This window comes from Dermacentor andersoni, chromosome 6, assembly GCF_023375885.2.
Source record: "Dermacentor andersoni chromosome 6, qqDerAnde1_hic_scaffold, whole genome shotgun sequence".
Taxonomy (NCBI): Eukaryota; Metazoa; Arthropoda; class Arachnida; order Ixodida; family Ixodidae; genus Dermacentor; species Dermacentor andersoni.
In genome coordinates this window covers 172,210,175-172,231,739 of record NC_092819.1, presented here as the reverse complement: position 1 = coordinate 172,231,739, position 21,565 = coordinate 172,210,175, and the positions used below count along the sequence as shown (strand labels likewise).

Here is a 21,565-nt window from a genome sequence, read left to right as displayed (position 1 = left end):
GAAATTTCCGGAGTCCTCCACTACGGCGTGCCTCATAATCAGGAAGTAGTTTTCGAACGTAAAACAACATAACTTTGAATTTTTTCGCGGCATAACATGTGATGATCGGCTTCAGACCTTATGGGGTAGCTGTGATTCCCGCTACCACTGCTGCAGACAAAAATACATTGGCGAGAATATCCTGGTGCTTACACCATTAGTAACACTAATGCTGGGGGAAAAAACTATAAACGAACAAAATCAGGTTAGGTTTTAGGATACATCACTATAATTTATCACAGCCGCTGCGTGAACAAACCGCACTGGTCGATTTAAAACGCCAGCAAGATATTTAAAATAAAGAAAAACATCAAAAATCGCCGAAGATTGAGGTAGTCTTCAATCCGAACTTTGAGTGCAGCTCCATTCGTGTTTTCATTTTGCGATATATTGGCTGGCGTGTACAGTCGGTCTCGGGCAGCTCGTTGCGCTCAAATAATAAATAAATAGAAGTGTGGCGCGGCTGCCTCGCTGAACGGGAGATCGCGAGCACGTGGGGCCAGCACGTGGGCGCAATTCACAGAAGCCCCCACCGACAGACCAAGGCGACTAGTGCTACTCTGTCTGACTTGGGGCAAGAAATTGTAATGGAAGCTTTCATAAATGTTATAAACCATCGCTTTTTACCAATCTTCATACCAAATACGGTGTTCGCATTAGGTTTCCCAGGTGCCCTAACTGAATTAAACAAAGCGTGCTGTTTACACTTGCTAAGCATTATCCATTAGGGATTGACTTTTTGAATTGAATATGGCTACGATAAAAAAAAAGAAATTCCAACACAAAATCCTATAACTAATATTTGCGAGTTTCTGCAAAAGGTGAAAGGACGCACGAAGTTTGTTTCGGCACAGAAGGAGTCTATACAACCTGTGACATATGTAATGCTGTTAACAAATGGATGTCAAGTCAACCGGGCAGCGTGTGAATCAGAAACAGAGGAAAGAACAGTAATTTCGGGGGCACTGTGACAATGGAAGTAATGCAAAAGCAACCAAGAAATAGCACGTCTAAGATCATATTTTAGACTGTACACTTATATATTGTTGTGTTAATTAATCTAGTGCTTATTTATTAAATAAATGAAATTAATTAATTATGAGTGCACATACAGTTCCCATAGTACGAAAAAGGTTAGGACAATAGCATAGCACTGCGCGTCTTTCTGTAGGAATAGTAACGCGGTGGTGTTAGCCAAATAATAAACTGTATTTTCAAATCACCACGCAGAATTTGTACTGGCTTATTGAAGCTGTTTGCTCAACGTCGGATAATTACTGCGCATATCTGACCTCGTCCATGTGTTTGCACAGGAACTCGATCTTCTGCTCTACAATTACTGTGGTCCTTCGCGATAGAAGTCTGCACTGACGTCACACTTTCTACCTGTACACGGAAAGAAGTGTTTTCTTAATACTACTGGAAGATTAATCTTCATAAACTTCAAAGTGTTAATTCTCGAAGCAAATACAAATTGAACAGCAAAGACTATTCGGTTCCATTTCAAAATTTTGAAGTACCGTATATCCCTAACGCTTGGATCAATAGCTTCACAATTGACCATGAAGCAACATACAGTAAAGAAATTAGGAGTTAGGAATTTCTCCCTCAGGTAGAACTTGTGCGTCCAAAAAAAAGGACACTCAAACCACAACGATAGCAGCAAGCAGAATCGTTGGTCGTCGAAATCTTATTCTTCGGATAAGCACGCCGTCCGTTTGCGTGTGACGCATCGACCATCCCGCATGATCACTGGTGCTTGCGTAAATGCCGCAATGCGCTTCGCGTACGCAATCTGCGTGGACAAATATTCCGCTGCTTGAGGTTTGGCGACAACATTCTTGAAAGATCTGATAAATGGAGACGCCTCTTGCACTAGGCGATATCATTCCAACAGTGACTGGCCAGGGAAAAAAACAATTACCAAAGAAAGGTAGATCATGCAAATGTGTCAATGTGGTGAAGACGACGTCTGATTGGCAAAATGGAAAATGAACCCATTAGCGTCCAGCGTGCTTCTAAATGTACACTATAATTTTATTTGTAAATAATTCAAGACAAAACACATATTGTTCCTTGGTAGGCGATTTTACTAATAAGGGTCCCGCAACGACCACCGCGTTGCAGTTTTGGCTAGCTACATGATGTGTTTGATGTATTCATCGACAAACTTGGACAATGGCTGAATATAGCAGGTGCTGTACATGCAGCTTCTTTATGTTTTGTGAAGCATAGCATACACTGCTCCAAGCTGAAGTTGTTGGAAAAGGTTTAGAAAAGAAGGATGTAAGCTATGAACGCATGACATTCCTTATACAATACATATTAGTACCGTCGCAAGAAAATGAATGCAAGCATAGGCGCTGACGACGGGCGGATGAGCCACCGCCCCCCCCCCCCCTTCCGGCAAAGCCGAAGCCTGCCCCCTCCCCTTACCTAACGTGTCATTGCCAGAGTTTGGTCAACTACATTAATTGACGTTTCTTTCGGCTTGCCTCGACATTTTTACTTAAATTTTTATGGTGCCTAATAGCTTACTGCATCATTGTTGGCGCGGACGTGCGTGGATTTTAATTCATAATTTGCTTTATTTATTACAATAGGAGAACAAGCGCATTAGAACTTCCAGCGGCAGCTGCCTCGCCCGTATTTATTCACTTCAACATTGTTTTGAATTTCCACGGTGAACACCATACACATACACAATAGATTTAAATATATACACAGGAAAGCGCTTATTATATGTATAAAGACAAGGAGGTAGCGAATTAACAATTATTTCTAAAGGTGTAGATAGCTTATGCCTAGAGGATGAATGTCTTGCTGTATGAGTGCCTCGCTTCAGAATGCTTTGGATGCTTTTTTGACCCTGAAAGCACCTGTAGACTTTAGTGACCCCTTCAGTGGAGATTTTTATCAACGGCGTATGAAATGCACATGAATGATCCTTGTCTCAACCTCGCTTATCTTTCCGGCAACCAAAGCTAACGACCCATTAAAAAACGCTTCAAATAATTTACAACATCCCCCTCCCCCCCTCCCGCATCAAAAGTAGCGCCCTCGAACAGGTTATTTCTGAGTTAGGCAGAACGAAATGAAGAAAATAAAGGAAAACATCTCCGGGACAGGAAATCGGGACAAGCTCGATCCTGGTTCTGCTTACGGCGTTGCTAATCGAAAGCTGCCTGCTTCTCAGGAGTACGTATGACACGTTGATTACCCGTTTCGCCATCGGCGAGAAACTCTCGACAGCCTTGGAGAGCAACGACGTCACAGCTAGCGCAGCGAAGTGCGTGCATCCCTTTCGCTTTTTTTTTTTGTGCATTCGCATAGGATTGCCCCGGAGGAGTTTTCGGCGTACAGGCGACAGACGGACTAACAGATGAATCGGCCAGCCACATACAGCTATCTGTAAAACGTCGTGAGCGAGCTAGTGCCTTATCCGCCTTGCCTCGGACGAAGTAACATGTCGCGTTTGGTGTTAATAGGAAAGAAGCTCTGATAGGTGTTCTCTCAGGGTCGACAAAGTGCACGATTAATTCTTTTTTTTTTTGCCAGAAAAACCTATCATCGCAAAAGCGAATTTACAATGTCAGTGCAATAGTTTAATGGTGCATTTTGTTTCGTCCCGGTCGCCATGTATTTCTCTAAATTTACGCTGGTGATATGCTCAGTCCCATCTTCTTCGATGACCGGACAGCATTAGGTGGACGAAATCCTTGAAGGAGGGGTGGATGAAGTTCTCAGCGAAGTCCCACTATCATGTTTTCCACTTCCGTAGTATCAGCAAGGTGGGGCACCCGCACACAGCAGCAGCAGAGCACGAAACTGGTGGGATGCGACTTTTCATGCGCAACAGATTTGAAGGCACGCGCCTGTCAATTGGCCGGCCAAGTCATATGACCTCTATCCAGTCGATTTATTTCTTTGAGGTTATGTGAAAGTTCATGCTTACATGATCGAGACGGACGACAGATTAGTTCAAGGCAGGTATAACGGATGTCTCCCGTCGAATTCCAGTGTTGGTCATCAAGAAAGGCATTGAAGATGTGACAAAGAGAAGTCAGTACTGCGTAGCTGTAGAAGAAGACTTTTTCTAACGTCCTCTAGGCACCAGCTGGTGTTTAACGGCGTTTACGTTATTTTTTTTATTTCTTTTATTTATTTCTTCATACTGTCAACCCTCTGCTGAGGGTTCTTACAGGGAGGGTTTAAATACAGGCAGACCATATATACAGGCGCATCAAGTGGCAGCGGAATCACAAAAATACATGTTTAACAATTTTTCAAATTCACAAACATCACTGGCTTCTGCCACAAAGCTTGGTATTGCGTTCCAGAGTTCAATCACGGCAGGGAAAAAAGAAAAGCGGAACACATCACTGTGAGCAAAGTATGGACGTAAAACATATTGATGGTTAACACGACTGCTTCGTTTTCCTGGAAGATGCACATACTCATCTTTGTTGATTTTTAAATGTCCATGTAGTATTCTGTAAAACACTTTCAGACGATTTTTTAGCCTTCGTACTTCTAGTGTTTCCAGTTCACAAGACTGCAACATCAGTGTAACGGATTCTAAACGGCGGTACTTTGAGCATATGAAGCGCGCGGCACGACGTTGAACTTTTTCTAACTTTGTAGTCATTTCTTTCTGATGAGGGCTCCAGATGACTGAGGCGTATTCAAGTAAAGGTCTAACAAAAGTTTTATAAGCCATCAGCTTTACATCTCGCGAAGCTTGACCTAGTTTTTGCCTTAAGAAACCTAATCTCTGATTCGCCTTCGAGCACACATTTTCTATGTGCGTATGCCATGTCAGATTATGCGTAACTGTAACACCTAGATACTTAAACTGATTAGCACGAACTAACAAATTACCATCAATGTAATAGTTAAAAGGCAGAACGTTTACTTTCTTAGTCATATGTGTGTATGTTGATTTATTGTAGTTTATATTCATACCCCATAATTTACACCATCGGCTGAAATTTTCTAAACAACGACTAATTCTGAGTTGATCCTGAACATTGGTTACGGTAGAATAGATTAGGCAATCATCCGCAAAAAGCTTCATTTTTACCGCTTCTGCAATAACAGAAGAGATATCGTTTATATATATAAGAAATAACAGTGGGCCCAAGACTGACCCCTGACGAACACCTGAAAGCACTTGGAGTGGGCTCGACAGGCTGCCATCTAAACTTACAGTCTCTTTACGATCACTTAAATATTCTTTTATCCATAGCACTAATCTTTCATCGATACCTATTTCTCTCAGTTTAAAGATCAGCTTATTATGCGGAACCTTATCGAAGGCTTTTGCAAAATGTATACAAATGACGTCAATCTGATGCTTCTCATCTAAGGCGGCAGCGAGATCATGAACTACTTCAATTAATTGTGTAATGGTAGATAGTCCAGTACGGAAGCCATGCTGGTTTGAGTAAAGTAAACTATTCATTTCTAGAAATCGTAAAATATGTTTAGCGATGATGTGCTCCAGAATTTTACAACTGATACATGTGAGTGAAATAGGACGGTAATTATTTACAAGTGTGCGATCACCGCCTTTGTGCACTGGTATAACTACGGCCCTGCGCCAGTCTGTGTGTAGAGAATGCGTATGTAATGATTTCGCGAAAATTATCGTTAAGTAGTATGACATCCATTCAGCATAGCGTTTCAGAAATTCAGGACAAATTCTGTCAGGTCCACTAGATTTTTTTCCATCTAAACTCAGCAGCAATTGGAACACCCCTTCTTGTTTGATTTCTAGATTTCCCATTGGGTAACGTGTTATATATGGTAAATGCTCGTCTGTATTCATGTTTGTATTATTAGTAAACACAGATTGAAAGAAGTAATTAAAATGTTCGGCAATGTCCGCAGACTTTGTTAAGTTTATGTTGTCCTTTACGATTTTTTCAATTTTATCCCTACTACTGCTAAGATATCTCCAGAATTTTTGTGGGGAACTTTTTAGGAACCCTGTCAGTGTTTGTTCAAAGAATTGCTTTTTGGATAGTGTCAGAGTATGCCTCAACTCTGCGCGAAGTCTCGGTATTTCGTCCGAACCTTTTTTCTTTTTACGCAGTCGCTTTAATTTTCTTTTCATGTGAATGATGCCGCGGTTAATCCAAGGTCGGCGTTGTTTAGTCTTTTTTTTTCGAGTTGGCACAAATCGGTCCACACAATGCTCTACTATATCCTTAAATTCATTCCAAAGCTCATCTACAGTTTTTTTCCTTTGCATGGTGCTCAAATTGGCCAAACGAGAATTCCAAAAAATCTAATATTGAATTGTCATCAGCACGTTTGTAGTCCTTTACCGTAATTATAGGGGAGCATTTCATACGGGGCACACCGCTAGTAGCCATATTCACTACAATCATTCTGTGATCGGAAATACCTTCCTCAATTGTCAACAAATGATGTTCTATATTATTGGATAGGAATACTAGGTCCAACAATGACCGCGACCTAGAAGTTATTCTTGTGTCCTCTTGAACGATTTGATTTAGATTAAAAGAAAACATTATATCCAGTAGTTTATCAGCGCTGGATGCTTCAGCGCCGCTGCAGAGTAGGTCTTGCCAGTTAATGTGCGGTAAATTGAAGTCTCCGGCCATAATTAACCGCGTGTTCCTATGGACATTGTTGCACAAGAATGTGTTCAATCGGTTTAGGAAGTCAAGCGAAGTCGAAGGTGGCCGATATATTGCACCGACTAGATAAACGACACTTTGAAAGGAAATTCTGCACCAAACTGTTTCAGGGATGTCACTATCAATTAGAGCCGCGTGGACAGAATTCTTTATTATGATACACACCCCTCCTCCACGTGAATCGCGGTCTTTCCTAAACATTTTGTATCCAGGGGGAATAATTGCGTCATCTTGTATCCCACAGTGCAGCCAAGTTTCCGTTATCAAAACCATGCAAGGGCTCTGGGAAAGCAGCAGAAATTCTAGGTCAGTTGTTTTGTTAACTATGCTGCGTGCATTTAAAACAAGAAAACGTAGCTATGACGTAGGTGACGAGCCGGGCGTCACCATCGAACTTGTTGAACCGTCTGGGTCAGGCGGGCAGCCTGCCACTTCAAACTTTTTTTGCTTTTCTTTACCGAATCTACTTTCTTTATATCCATATGGTATGCGCTTATCGTTAGTGAGGTCCCAAGTGTACATTTAGTCTTTTATTTTAAGTTTATCGTAGATAAGCTTGAGTTTTGTGCCTTTTGACCGATCCGATGCTGCACTTTCCCAAAGCTTTCTTCTTATTTCCGCTGTTTCCTTAGCATAGTCTTGGCTAACCCGAACATTAGTGCCCTTCAGTTTAAAACAGTTCTTTAGAACACTGTCCTTTTCCCTGGAATCAAGGAACTTCATAATAATTGGTCTTGGTTTATCCGGTTTCGCTTTTCCAATTCCGTGAATTCTTTCTACTGTCCTGACGGGGACCCCCAAAGTATTGTCAAAAATACCGTCTAGGACCTGTTCTCTGAGTTTGGTTTCTGTTTCATCAGCACTTTCATTGATTCCAAATACTAGGAGATTGTTGCGCCTACTTCTGTTTTCGTAGTCAATTAACTTCAATGCTTGCTGTTGGACAACCGATTCCAATTTATTAATTATGTTGCTCATTTCCTCGAACATTGTCAAAATTCCTTGTAACTTATCAGTTTTAGCATTAACAGCAGCAATTTCCGCTCTTATACGGTCCATCTTGCGGTCGCTTTCATCCAGTCTATCGATAATGACCTGCAACATTTCATTAGCCTTGGGCCCAGGGTTCTGTTCCATGTCACCTGACACAAGCAATAACATGAGCATCGACCAGCAATCAGACAAGATAGCAGAACACTTTTGAGGGCACGGCAGGACCAACAGAAACCTATCATCGCTACGATAAGCGGGCAAATTGCCCAGCTGACTGACCTGCACAAGCAGCAATGGCGATTTAGGCATGTTGTCCCCTGGTAAGCTGCCGTGCCCTCTGAAGAAATCGATGCCGGGCTGGGCCTTTTCTAGGTTGTCCAGCGATGACGTTACTCCTGAAGGGTGGGCGTTGACAAGTAGACGGACCGCAGTGTCATTGCCACGTTGCGGCACATCGAAGAATCCTGGTTCAGTCCTGTCCTGTTGTTCGCTGTAGACGCCACGGCGAAAAACCACGGCAAAACCTGCCCAAGCAGCAATGGCGATTGATAGATAATAAGGGCACAATGAAATCTGCTGTATTTTTTAGTTTGTTTTCTGTGCTTAGTTTGCTTTACGTTTGTTTTATGTGCGATTGCCAATTCGGCTCATTTAAAAGTGCTGTATTTACTTGCTTGAAGGCATCGGTTTTGCCTTTTCTCTACACGTGGATCGTTTGCCGTCTGTTTATTTTGCTTTTATTTATTCCCACGACCAAGCACGTACACACTCTCATGAAAAATAAAACCGCCACTTTAATTTCGCTTTGGTCGGAAGCAAATTTCTGCCACGAAATATAGCTGCGCGCGCACTCAATCGAGGTGGTGCTAGCAAGGCTGGGATTTGGAAGGATGCTATGCAATTACATAGCCTTTCGCGTTTCATGCTTGGTCAGAGTGCCACTTCCGCCGCGTCATCAATGGTCTTTTGTTATCAATCAGATCTGTCGGCCTTGAGAAACGGATAATAAATGTTACGTAGAGAGGAAGGAATAGCTTCAAAGCCGCGAAACCTGCTACTGATGCTCCTCCCGTACCCTCATTAAGGTGATGTGCTGTCTCTTCGGGTTTGCTACAGGCAATCCAGTTGCCTTCAATAAGCTTATTTGAGGTCGCTGCGTTATGATGCGGGTGGGAGCGTAGCCACGTGGTATTTTTTTATATTTCGTGAGGTTTGTTTGCGAGTCAGTCCAATACGTCGCTGAAAACACAGCAGTTAGATGTCATTCTGGGTTGCCTGAGGGTGGCTACAAATTCCTCATTTACACTTTAATAATTAGGATAGTACTTCTCGAATTAGATAACTATTTGCAATTCTCAAAATAAATTTTAGGGACGAGATAATGACCGGTGGCTACTCCACTGTATTGTAAATAATATGCATTATATTTTCTTCGAGTAAGGGAAATGCTTTTAATTTAAGTCTTGGTGCATGATAGTTGGGGCACCCTGTATAATTCATATGTAACATAAATGAGGTCAAGCCGGATTCACTCGAAATCAGAATCAATAGCAGTGATGCGCAGGAGCGTTTATACTTGGACTCACTGAAAAAGCAAAAGACAGAGCGAGGCTGCAGTTTCGCCGGGAACGCGACGCAGTATTATTGATAGCGAAGTATACGACAGTTACACTAAAGAAAATTACACCACTGAGAGACGCCAGATTCTTGGTGTTCGGATATGACTCAGGCTGTGAAATGGAACTGTCTCCTACTATGAGATCCTCTAAATTCTCATATAAGGCAGCCACTTCAGTGAACAATTCTTCGAGGTCACAAGATCTCTGGAGTTCAAGGGCCTTCAATTGCCGATTACGTAAACTGCACCCCACGCTACGGCTACTACTGCCATCTAGTCTTTTCCGGGGTGAATCAAGCTTGCTGTGCAGCTTGCGGCTGGGAGTGGCTTTCAAGAACGCATGCTCCTATCGTTCGGGAATGGCTGAGACCCCGATGTGCGACTTCAGTAGGTGCGAGGAAACCATCGAGCACCTATTGTGTACCTGCCCTTGCTACGTTGTACAACGCCTCTCTCTGCGGGCAACTTTACGCCGACTGGCCTCAAGAGCGTTCACCGAGTCAAGGATACTTGGACAGCGGCCACACCCGTCTCTGGCACGAAAAGCAATTCGTGCACTAGGGCAATACCTGAAGTGCACCGGCTTCAGCAAGTGTTTATAGTGTCCCTGTGCACAGTGTAGCTCCCGCATGCACTCAGTGCTTACTCTCTCCCTTTTTCCTATTGCTATACCCAAATCCCCCTCCCCCAGTGTAGGGTAGCAAACTGGGTGCTCTTCTGGTTGATCTCCCTGCCTTCCCTATCCTTGCTTTCTCTCGCTCCCTTCGAGGTCACACGAAGTTTCTTAAAGTGAAGGAAATATATGTATATATATATATATATATATATTGTCACGGCTCACTGGTGACAAGAAAGGAGAGCGGTATTTATTCGAGAGTTAGGGCAAGCGCTCAGTCCAGGCTTCTTCTCTAGCGCCTCGCTTGCACAGACGAGGTCGTCGTCTTTTTCGTCAACGTGGTTGGGCGCAGATGGCGTCGCGGCATTTGCCCTCCTCCAGAAAGAGCATCGTCCCGATGCTCGGCGGGTAGCATCTGGTGTCCCGCAAACCAGAGCGTGTCCATGTCATTCAGAAAAATATGGTTTCATGCGCACCACGTGCACAGTCTCAGGCAGGTCCTGACGGCGCCTTGAGCAGGATGGGCTGTCAGGAACGACTTCATAGTTAACGTCGCTAAGGCGTCGTAGAACTTTGTACGGTCCGAAGTATCGTCGCCGAAATTTCTCCGCGAGGCCTCGGCGGCGTACTGGAGCCCAAACCCACACTCTTTGCCCGGGCTGGTAGACGACGCATCGATGGTGTTCATTGTAACGTCGGGCATCACGGTCTTGCTGGCTAGCTATGCGAATGCGCGCGAGCTGTCTTGCTTCTTCAGCGCGCTCTGTAAAATCTGCGGCGTCAGTCTCGGAATCGCTGAAGTCATGAGGAAGCATAGCATCCAGCATTGTAGTCACTTCTCGACCATGGAGGAGACTGAAGGGCGTCATTCTTGTTGTTTCTTGCCGAGCCATATTATAAGCAAACGTTACGTAGGGTAATATTTGGTCCCAGTTCTTGTGTTCCACATCGACATACATGCACAGCATGTCTGCGAGGGTCTTGTTGAGGCGCTCCGTAAGTCCATTGCTTTGCGGGTGATAGGCTGTCGTCCTTCTGTGTGCCATGCCACTGAGGGTGAGTACAGTTCGCAGAAGTTCAGCCGTGAACGCAGTTCCCCTGTCGGTTACGATGACCGCTGGAGCACCGCACCTCAGGACGACGTTTTCGATGAAGAACTGTGCGGCCTCGGCTGCTGTGCTGCTAGGAAGTGCCTTGGTTTCAGCATATCGCGTAAGGTAATCTGTCGCGACTATGATCCACTTATTTCCGGCAGCAAATATTGGGAATGGGCCCAAAAGGTCCATCCCAATTTGTGCAAACGGTGTTGCAGGCACTGGAACGGGATGTAATAGTCCGGCAGGTTTCGTAGGTGGCACTTTTCGCCGCTGACAGTCAAGGCACGTTCGAACGTAGTGCTTCACCTGTGCTGCGAGTCGTGGCCAGTAATACTTCTCTTTGATCCGTGCTAATGTTCTTGTGTAGCCTAAGTGACCTGAGGTAGCTTCGTCGTGACAGGCGTGCAAAATTTCATTGCGGAGAGTTTTAGGGATGACTAGTAGATATTTCTTCCCTGTTGAAGAGAAGTTCCTCCTAAAAAGAACACTGTTGCGTTGGCAGAATGATGACAGGTGCCTTAAGAACAATTTGGGCTTGTTTGTGGTGCGGCCTTCTAAGAAATCAATTAGTGACGCGAGCTCCTGGTCCTCCTGCTGTTGTTGAGAGAGGGTGGCCGCATCAACAACTCCCAAAAAGCCAGTGGATTCGTCATCATCTCCGCCTGACGAATCGATCGGCGATCTGGAAAGGCAGTCAGCGTCTGAGTGCTGCCATCCCGATTTATAGACCACTGTCATGTCGTACTCTTGAAGCCGTAGGCTCCAGCGTGCCAAACATGCAGATGGATCTTTCATGTTGGTCAACCAACAGAGAGAATGGTGGTAACTTATAACTTGAAATGGGCGGCCGTATATGTACTGACGGGACTTGGTAACTGCCCATACTACAGCCAAGCATTCCTTCTCTGTGGTGGAGTAGTTCGACTCGGCACGTGACAATGTTCTACTCGCGTAAGCGATGACTCGCTCAGCGCCGTCTTGCCGTTGAACAAGGACGGCGCCTAAACCTACGTTGCTGGCATCGGTGTGGATAATTGTCGGCGCATCCACGTCAAAGTGGGCAAGAACAGGCGGAGTTTGTAGAGGGTGCTGCAACTCATTAAATGCCGTCTCCTGCTCCTCGCCCCAAACAAACGTGACATCATCTCTGGTTAAGCAGGTAAGCGGTGAGGCGATGCGTGCAAAACCCGCAATAAATCGCCGGTAATATGCGCATAGGCCCACGAAGCGTCTGACTACCTTTTTGTTTGTAGGCCTTGAAAACTTTGCGACGGCTGCGATTTTCTCAGGATCAGGTCTGACACCTGTGTGACTTACTACGTGGCCCAAAAACTGTAGTTCTTCATATCCAAAGTGGCACTTTTCAGGTTTTAAGGTAAGTCTAGCGGACCGTATGGCTTGAAGAACCGACCATAGCCGTCTGAGATGTTCATCAAATGTGGCAGAATAAACAATGACATCATCTAGGTAGACTAAGCAAGTCTTCCACTTAAGGTCTGAGAGTACAGTATCCATTAGTCTTTGGAACGTGGCTGGGGCGGAACACAAACCAAAAGGGAGAACTTTGAATTCATAGAGCCCATCAGGCGTTCCAAATGCAGTCTTTTCGCGATCCCGCTCATCGAGCTCTATTTGCCAGTATCCACTTTTTAAGTCCATCGATGAGAAGTTCCGTGCATGCCGTAGCCTGTCGAGGCAATCGTCGATGCGTGGTAAGGGATAGACATCTTATTTGTAACCCGATTGAGCTTGCGATAATCGATACAAAACCGCAGGCTACCATCCTTCTTCTTAACGAGTACCACGGGCGATTCCCAAGGGCTTCTTGACGGCTGGATGACATCATCTCCTAGCATTTTCTTGATTTCCTGGTGTATTGCTTCCCGCTCTATCTCAGCCACGCTATACGGACGCTGTCGGATGGGTATTGCTGCTTCCTCCATAATGATGCGGTGTTTCGTCACTGGAGTTAGACGTACTCAGAAGGTTGTAGAGAAGCAGTCCTTGAAATAGTCGAGCAGTTCCCTGAGACTTTGTTTCTGTTGCGGCGCTAAACCTGCGTCAACATCGACGACGGGTGCATGTGGCATCGTATCGGTGGCCGATTCCTCTTTTACAGCAAAGCAGTGTTGAACGTGGTCAATTTCAATAAAGTATGCCACAGCGGTGCGTTTACTGATGTGCCAGCGTCCATTGGTAAAATTTGTCAGAAGTATCTCTGTGCGACCACCGATTAGGCTGACGATACCGCGAGCGATGGCAACACCTTGATGGAACTGAAGTGCAGTTAGTTGTTCGGCTACGCCGTCCTTGTCAAACTGTTCTCCGCAACTGACGGAGACAAGACTGCATGATAGTGGTGGTATGTAGACGTCGTCGTCGGCGACACGTAACGATGTACGTTGGCGCTCTTCGTCGTGGCTCGTCTCTGTACTAGTTGACAAGGTTATCTCGCCATCCCGTATGTTAACGACGGCACCATACTCCCTCAAGAAGTCCATTCCAAGGATGAGTGATCTGCAGCACTGTTTTAAGATCATAAAAGTGGCGACAAAAGCTGTATTTCCTATCTGGAGTCGTGCAGTACATTTTCCTGTAGGCGTCATTACCTGGCCCCCGGCATTTCGAATATAAGGGCCCGTCCATTGCACTTTGACTTTCTTAAGCCGGTCTGCCAACTGCTCACTCATTATCAAAATGTCTGCGCCAGTATCAACTAAAGCTGTCACGACGTGCCCATCTATCGTTAAAAGTAGGTCGGAACTCACAAATTCGTCGGCGTTCCGATTCTCCGGGCTGCTCTGCTCGTTTCTCTGTAATGTTGGGGGACTTTCGGCGGTTCGACGACTTGCAACCTGCCCCCCGGAGGTCGCCGATTTCAGTTTCCCCGCCGTGGGCTTGGAGAGCGGCCTCTTACCACGTCGGCGAAACTGCGACGGTTCGGAGAAGAATAACGCAACGGAGATGGCGAGCGCGACCGGAGATTAGCTGAGCTGCCTTGTTCCCGAATGACACTGTCGTCAAAGCGTCGATGTCTCTCAGGTAACTGTCGTGGAGTGGCAGGTGACATTTCCTGGATGCCACCCTGGCGATGAGGGCAAAAACGATAAATGTGCCCTGGTTCGCCACATTGAAAACACAATGGTCGGCGATCAGCAGTGCGCCATACATCGGTCCTGCGGATCCTGCAGGCGCATCGTTAGTCAGGCGTTCGTATTGCCGGCAACGCTGCTGCAGCGCCCGCTCGATTGCTGTGGCTTCCTTAATGAACTCTTCTACAGTTGTAGGCGGGTTACGCACGAGACCAGCGAATAGCTGTTCTTTGTCGCCGCGCATGAGATGGCTCAGCTTCTTGGAATCAGGCATGTTGGGATCCGCGCGGCGAAACAAACGAGACATGTCCTCGGCAAACATCGAAACACTTTCGTTTGGCTTCTGAATGCGCAACTCGAGAAGGCGTTGTGCATTATCTCGGCGATCAGTGCTTCCGAAGGTGTCAAGTAGCCGACGGCAAAATTGGTCCCACGTTCTCAAATGTGCCTCGCGGTTTTGGAACCACGTCCTTGCGCTACCTTCAAGAGCGAAGTACTCATTGGAAAGCTTCTGGTCCTGACGCCACTGATTGACCTTAGCTACGCGTTCGTACTGGTCCAGCCAGTCTTCGGCGTCTTCATACGTGTCACCATGGAAGCTAGTGGGGACTAGATTGTTTTGAACAGTCACTTGTGTTGGACTTGCAAGCGCCATTTCCTGAGTCGGTGAGGTCGCTGACAAAGTTCCTTGGAAGAGGCCGAATTCCGGGCACAGACCTTGCCGGCGGCGGCTTGCGCGGTGCACAGGTGTCTCGACGCGTGGATGATGTCTTGAAGGGCTGGACGCAGGGCTACTCGTAGGAGTCGTCCCTATCATTAGGTGATGATGCGATACCCAGCACGTCCACCAGTGTCACGGCTCACTGGAGACAAGTGCGGAAAGCGGTATTTATTCGAGAGAGTTAGGGCAAGCGCTCACTCCAGGCTTCTTCTTCTCTAGCGCTCTAGAGAAGAAGCAATTCTTCTCTCTAGCAATTTAAATGGATGAAAAGACAACTTGCCGCAGGTGGGAACCGAACCCACAACCTTCGCATTTCGCGTGTGATGCTCTACCAATTGAGCTACTGCCGTATGAGCCTTCTATTCGAAGGCTCATACCGCTTCATCCTTCCAGGTTTCTTTTGCTAACCACTCCTGATGTAATACTTGAAAGCGTTTCCAATCGAAGCACATTCAACTGAGCCCCGTTCACCAATGTACCACACAGTCTTCAATATTCCTTTCTGAGTGGCTGTCTTTGTCAGAGAATAAGGACCATAAAATTTGGCACTGGATTCTCTTACTGTTTTCTTAACTACAATGAGGTCGGTGACTTGAATGTCTGGGATATCTGAGCAATGTCTCTTGTCAAATTTTTTTTTCATTTGTTTACGGTACCTCGCCTCCTGTGATTTTTGTTTCCTCTCCTCGACGATCTTGAGATTTTCTTACAGCCCCAGTTCACGGTCCGCCTGAAGAATAGGGGTCTCTCCTGAAGCAGCGAACTGCGGGCTGCATCCCAAGCCACTGGTGTAGGAGCGATTGTGATGTCTTACAGCTGCTTCTAAAGAGCATTTCGATCCACCAGGGAAAGTATCGTACATCCTGATGTATTGTTTCACATCTCGTATAGCACGCTCTGCAAGCCCATTCGCCGCGGGATGGTATGGCGCACAGAATTTGATTGATATATTGTGGTCTCGAGCCCATCTTGGTAGTTTTTCACTCTTGAACGCTGGAACGTTGTCACATACGATCTTTCTGGTTGTCCTAAACATATCTCGTTGGAGGAGGGCGATGACACTATTCGCATCTTCTTTTCCTGCCCGTGCCGCGGCCATCCTGGTGCACTCATCTATGGCTAGAAGAAAAGCTTGCGTTTTTCGGACTCCTTCTCGTTTCTGATTTAGCTCGGCAAAATCCAGGTGTATAACTTCAAAAGACACGTTCGAGTGGCAAGGTATTGTCATGGCATCCGTAGGCTGCTTATATTTCACTTTGTTGAACTGACAAATGTGGCATGAACGAACGTATTGATTGACGTCTTCTTTCATGTGAGGCCACGTAAATCTCTTGACTAGTTTATTGTAGGTGCGCCAAAGTCCGTCGTGTCCTCCAGATTCTGGGCTATCGTGGTACAAATAAAGCACCCTGGGAACGACCTGATAGCGACCTGCCATAAAAATTAATTGTTCAGTGCCTTCCCACAATTTCACTTCATTGATTTCTTCCGATTGTTCTTTGTTGGCCTGCATCATCAGTCTAGACAATGCATCTGCATCAGTCAAAAGGGGTCCAGGTCTGTGGGAGATGGTGGAATGAAACTGCTGCAAGTAGTTCACCCATCTGGCGATACGTCCCTTAGGTTGGGTCATATTCAAGAGATGAGTGAGTGCCTGGCGATCTGTGAACAAAGTAAACTTCGCACCTTCTAGGTACGTACGGAAGTACTGAATTGCTTTAAGGACAGCAAGAGCTTCCTTTTCAGTAGTGGTGTAGTTGACTTCAGGTGGCTTGAACGTGTTGGTTTAGTAGCCTACTGCATGTCGCTTTTCTCGGCCGGATGCTTCTGGACATTTCTGGTACAAGATTGCCCCTGTTCCATAATGTAAGGCGTCGGTATTCAGTTCAAAGGGCAAAGGGAAATCTGGTATGCGTAGAATAGGGTCAGCAGAGATTCTGTGCACCAGATCACGGTAGACTCTCTCACATTCCTCATCCCACTCAAATGGAACTTCTTTCTGCGTTAGGCGCGTGAGGCATCTTGGTTTTATAGCAAAGCCTTTTATGAAAGGTCTGAAATGTCCTGATAATCCCAAAAACACACGCAATGAGTGGACGTCATATGGTTTCACCAGTTGGGATATTCTCTCGACGGACTCTTGTTTCGTGCTTTTGGTAGTCCCACCAAATACTCTTCCAGAAAACACAACTTTTCTTTGAAAGAATGCACTTTTCTTAAAATTAGCCTTGAGTTGTGCCAAGTTCAAGGCATTTAATACCTCAGAATGGTGTTCCTGATGTCCAGCCCCTGTTTTGGAGAACACAATAATATCGTCTATGTACACGTTACAAAAGACACCTAGCAAATGCTTTAGGACTTCGTTCATAATCTTCTGGAACCATGCTGGCGAGTTCTTCCAGCCGAAAAGAAGCCGGTTATACTCGTACAGATCGAAGGGCGTGATAAAAGCAGTGTACATTTTTGTTTCTTCGGTTAGCGGGATCCTCCAGAAACCTTTGCACAAGTCAATGCGTGAAAAACTCCGGCAACCACCTGTCTCATCTATAATCGTGTCTATCTTCGGCATGGGAAATGGTATAAGTTCTCTCTGGCGATTGAGAACCCTGTAATCTGTGCACAGTCTGGCAGTTCCGTCTTCCTTCGGCGCAATACTTATGGGAGAAGCGAAGGGTGACACCGAAGGCCGGATTATATCCGCGTCTAGCATCTCCTGCAATTCTTTCTTCTACCATATCTAGCGTTCTCTTGACATGTTATAAGGTGATTTTCGAATGACGGTCTTGTCAGTTAGTTAGAAAGGCACCTTGTGCGACTTCATCGCTTGCGGATAGCTTCCTATGCATACCAGTTCAGGGTAGGTTGTTGCAATATCCTCCGCGCACTTGACAATTCGCAGGTTATCTTTTCTATCTTGCTGTGTCTCTTCCCTTGATAGTCCTTCCACTAAATCTGCATCGTCCCAGTATACGTTGATTTTTAGTGTATCTATATCTGGTCTGGATAACAGAAAGTCGTACGTCACCCCCGTTATCACCAGTACTTCACTCTCTATTTCATGACCTTGGAACTCGATGTTTACTGAGGCCCACCGATTATGCATTGTCACTTTTCCATCGTACCCTTGTACCCGTAGTACTCTTCCACTGTGCAGGTGACTCGAATCTACCAGCTTGGCATTTATTATAGACACAGAAGCACCGTTGTCAACCAAAGCCATCATATTTCTATTTCCCACTATGACAGGAATGTGAAGTAGGCTAGAGCAAGTTAAATAAACAGTCTCAGTTGTGGTCATCGGGTCGGACTGATCACTCTTGTTTATTACTTTTTTGTCGTCGGACACTCTTGAGCGTCTGAAAGTAGGGGGACAAGGTTGTTGTCGACGTCATTCACTCGACCTCTGGGAGCACGCCAACCCAAGTTCTTTGTACTGCCTCCAAGGCGGCTCGGTTCTCGCTGATTACGGCTTGACCTATCCGCGCCGGTCCGTCTGAAGCGACTGCTTGAGCCAGCGGTTATATTTTTTTCTGAAATAGACGGCATGTCGTGAAGGCACTCAAGGAGCCCGTCTATTATTTTAGGTGATCGTGCTTGCACTAGCTTCAGGACTTCCGCGGGCAATTCGTGTATTATTAGTGCTACTATGGCAGAAGGAGGAAGCATAGGCTCGGCCAGCTTTAAGAGGCGGCGTTTTTCAAAGAAATAGTCGACGGGGGAGCCCTGCTTGAATTTTAAATTAAGCGCGGCGTCCATTCTTTGCACTGGGTTGTTTCGGAATGTTGCCAACAATTTTTCCTTCCACTGGTTCCAAGAATTGCCAACATCTTCAATAATGTGCAGATCGTACCACTTCCGTGCAACACCTCTTAAATAACTACGCATGTTGGTAATCTTGTCCTCACTAGAGTGCCATTTCTTCTTCCCAGTGGCATATTCACAGAATTGAAGCCAACTTTTTGGGTTTGAAGACATGCCGTCGAACGCATCGGGTTCTACAAAATTTGTCGCCGGCTTCTCAGCGTTTAGAGAGTTTATAAGTGGCGCCACCAGTTGGTTTTGTTGCGCCATCTGTTCTTGTTGTAGCTGAAGAGCTTTCAAAACGAGGCTCACCTCTTCTGTCGAAGACCGTGATCCAGAGTCCTTTCGACGCATCGCTTGAAGAACTAATTCGTCGAAGATCGCCAGACGCAAGTTCACTTTCACCGCACCCTTCCGACGTAGTTCAGCAATGTCTATGGAAGCCTTCTCTAAAACCAGGTTCACGAGTTGTGTCGAGTTCGCGAGGTAGTTCTACCTCTGGTTCGTCTTGAGCTTGGTATCTCGAAAAAATGACCTTCTCTGCGGAGGTCTCCTCGAGGAAAAATGTCACCCACATGTTGGAGTCAGTTGTCGACTGCGCCAAAATATCTAGTTAAAGGACACAGTAGACGTAAAGCATTGCTGTGGAACTGGCGTCCATCCAGTCTACATTTATTTCTCACTTCTGTCTTCTCTTCCTCTGTCCCCACGGTTTCCGCGCTTCTTCGTCTTCTATTCGAAGGCTCATACCGCTTCAATATATATATATATATATATATATATATATATATATATATATATATATATATAGATTAAGAATTTATGTGGTCTTCATCTTCAGAAAGTCCCGATACTGTCTTTGACTATGGGACCACCTTCTCTATATTATTCTTCTGTATAACCTGCAATCTAGTAAATTATGAGGTTTTACGTTCCAAAACCGCTTTCTCATTTTGAGGCACGCCGTATTGGCGAACTCCGAAAATTTGGACCACCTGCGGTTCGTGAACGTGCACCTAAATCTATGTACACGGGTGTTTTCGCATTTCGCCCCTATCTAAATGCGGCCGCCGTGGCCGGGATTCGATCCCGCGACCTCGTGCTCAGCCGCCCAACACCATAGCCACTGAGCAACCATGGCGCGTAACCTGCAACCTATAATGAATAAATGAATTCCAGTTTCAGTCTGTACAAACTCATCATCAATCATCGGCTCGTGTTCGTTTTTGCATCGGCGCCATTTTTCCTTCTTGGAATAAAGTGTCGTCTCGACCGTGGTATTTCAAGTGGTGGAGGCGCTTTAAGATACCTTCGACCTCAATCCACTTCAAGATCTCTCTTGGGACACCGCTGACGCCAAGAGGCCGCCATGTCGCAACAGCAGACCGCAACGTCCACCATCTCGGTTCAAGTGCCAACCACCCCCACTCCCAGCCCTGCCAACAACTGCTATCGCGATCCTGAAATCGTCTCTGGCTTGCCTGGTGAGGAAGTTGAAGACTTGCTCGACAACTACGATCGTGTCAGCGAATACAACTGCAACGAAACATCGAGGTTAAACAACGTACCATTTTACGTCTCTTAAGTAGCCAAGACATGGTTCCTGAATCAAGAGAGAGCCTACCGTGATTGGTCGTCTTTCAAGGAGCAGCTACGGCGGAAAAAGAGGCTGTCTGAGCGCGTCCAGCATTATGGCGAGTCGTATACCTCGTACGTTGAGGACATCCTCGCGCTTCGCGCCGTGTCGACAATGACATGCCAGAAACTGACCGCGTGCGACACCTTCTTAAGGGTATAGGATCTAGTGCCTTCAACGCACTCGGCGCTCAAAACCCTTTAACGGTGTCAGACGTCGTCTCCGTCTGTCAGCGCCTCGACGCCCGGCGATCAATCTGCTTGTAACCGGACATTTCCGATAACCCCCTGGCAAATAGTATTGAGCTCCGGTCTATCATTCGAGCCATAATTCGCGAGGAATTGCAAGCGCATGACTAACCCCCTTGCAGCCGCGCTGGCGTCGAACCTGCTTCTACTGACCTGTGCGGCAATATTCAGGAGGAATCGGCCTCCCTGCAGAACGTCCACCATACCAACGCTTCTCCTTGCCAACAACCGGCTTTTTACGCCTAGGTTACGCCCAGCCACGCCGTCTCCAATCCCACCACCTACACCTGTTCACGATCACCTGGCACCTGTAGTCGCCCGAACTCCAAACCCGCCTTACTACCCTGCCTGGCGTTCGTCGAGGTCTATCTGCTATTACTGCGACTATCGGGGACATATCTCCCAGTTTTGTAGACGCCGCCAGCAAGACGACCGTCGTGGTTACGCTGCCTTTGAAAGCGATGAGCCACCTTATCGCGTCTACCACACTTAGGATGATAAGCCTCCCGTTTGCCGATCTCCATCTCCTGCCGTCTCCAACACCGCACACAACACACGTGCCTCGAGACGGCGCTCCCCATCGCAGCGCCAACGTTCTGTTTCGCCACATCGACCTGTCTCCCAACTCCATGTCCAGCGACCGGAAAACTAACCGGTGCAGTTTTTGGAGGGAAAACTGAATCGCCGTGAAGTGCTCCAAGTCCTCCTGAACGTACTTCGAACATCTTATTGGTGTCTGTGGAGGGTATGCGTTTGTTAGCTCTGTTTGACACGGGAGCTATTATATCTGTTATGCGTGCGGACCTGTGATCTCGCCTGCGGAAAGTGAAGACGCCTTATATTGGATCATCCTTGATTGGGGCTAATGGAGCAACAATTCGACCATAAGCCCCATGTACCGCACGCGTCTTCATCGATGGTGTCCGTCATCACATTTAGTTCGCGATTTTATTACCGTGCGCTCATGAACTAATTCTAGGTTGGGACTTTCTCTCGTCAGCGTCCGCTTTAATCTCTTGCCGTCAACGTGTCGTCC

The 21,565-nt window shown here is 46.3% G+C and overlaps 1 protein-coding gene across 1 annotated transcript in view; it reads left to right on the top strand.

Moving 5' to 3' along the window:
- Window positions 1-21,565, top strand: part of LOC129382774 (nicotinamide N-methyltransferase-like) — a 190,720-nt gene that overhangs the window by 107,440 nt on the left and 61,715 nt on the right. The gene's annotated exons all lie outside the window — the stretch shown is intronic.